Here is a 988-nt window from a genome sequence, read left to right on the forward strand (position 1 = left end):
AATACAGAAATGCAGTTTATGAGACTTCAGATATACAATTCAAAACACTTAACAATGAAGAGTTCTCAGCCTTCATAGGGATGTTTTCATAAATTACACTGAAAAACAAAAGAGAAGGAAAATAAAAAAAGAATCAGTGTCACTGGAGCATCTGTGCTGGTAATTACATAGTTCTACCTAGGAGAATATTTTTGTATTTCCCCTTAATACAGAATTCAAAATGCTTTCCTGTCATTAGGTTGTGGGTGATACTGTCTGTACTGCCTAAAACCACTAGATGTAGCTCTTAGCAGTTGCAGGAGAAAGTCTTTTTTAAACCTCCCCCCACCTGCTCCCTCTAATCACATCCACCCCCATGCTCACCCAGAAATTCGGTATTTTGTTGCTGGTTCTTGTATTCTTTATTTATTTTATTCTGACTTTACTTTTTTCCTTTTATTGTCTGTTTTTTTCCTCTCCACAAGACTCTTCCTTGCACATGTCACTTAAATAGCGATCAATCTCTTTTTTGGTCCCTGGATTTGTTTGTACCCCTACCACTAAACATGATTACAAAAGATAAAGTACATAATTTAATCATTACATAAATTCTCATAAATTAATTACAAATTAAGAATGTTTAAAAATAAATTAGGATATAAGTTTCGAGGTAACAGCCTGACTTTACAGCGATGGTGTAGTGCAGTTTTCTCTTGCACACTGATGCATTTTGCATAGCTAAGATATAGTAATCCAATCTGCTACCATTGCCACAATACCAGACGGACTCCTAAAAATAGAATTCCTCTAGTTATTTGTTTATTTAACTCAGTGACCACTTCGTAATAAATACATTAGGGCATGCTTCCAGAACAGAATTAAAATGTATTATGAGGTTTTATTTTCAGGGGCACCTAGAAATCTTCCATATTTTGTTCTAACATTTTCTTGGGAAATGAATTTATAAGGACACCCTGTTTTTCTATGTTGCCTTTTAAGTCTATTTTCT

Source organism: Meleagris gallopavo, chromosome Z (assembly GCF_000146605.3).
Source record: "Meleagris gallopavo isolate NT-WF06-2002-E0010 breed Aviagen turkey brand Nicholas breeding stock chromosome Z, Turkey_5.1, whole genome shotgun sequence".
NCBI lineage: Eukaryota > Metazoa > Chordata > Aves > Galliformes > Phasianidae > Meleagris > Meleagris gallopavo.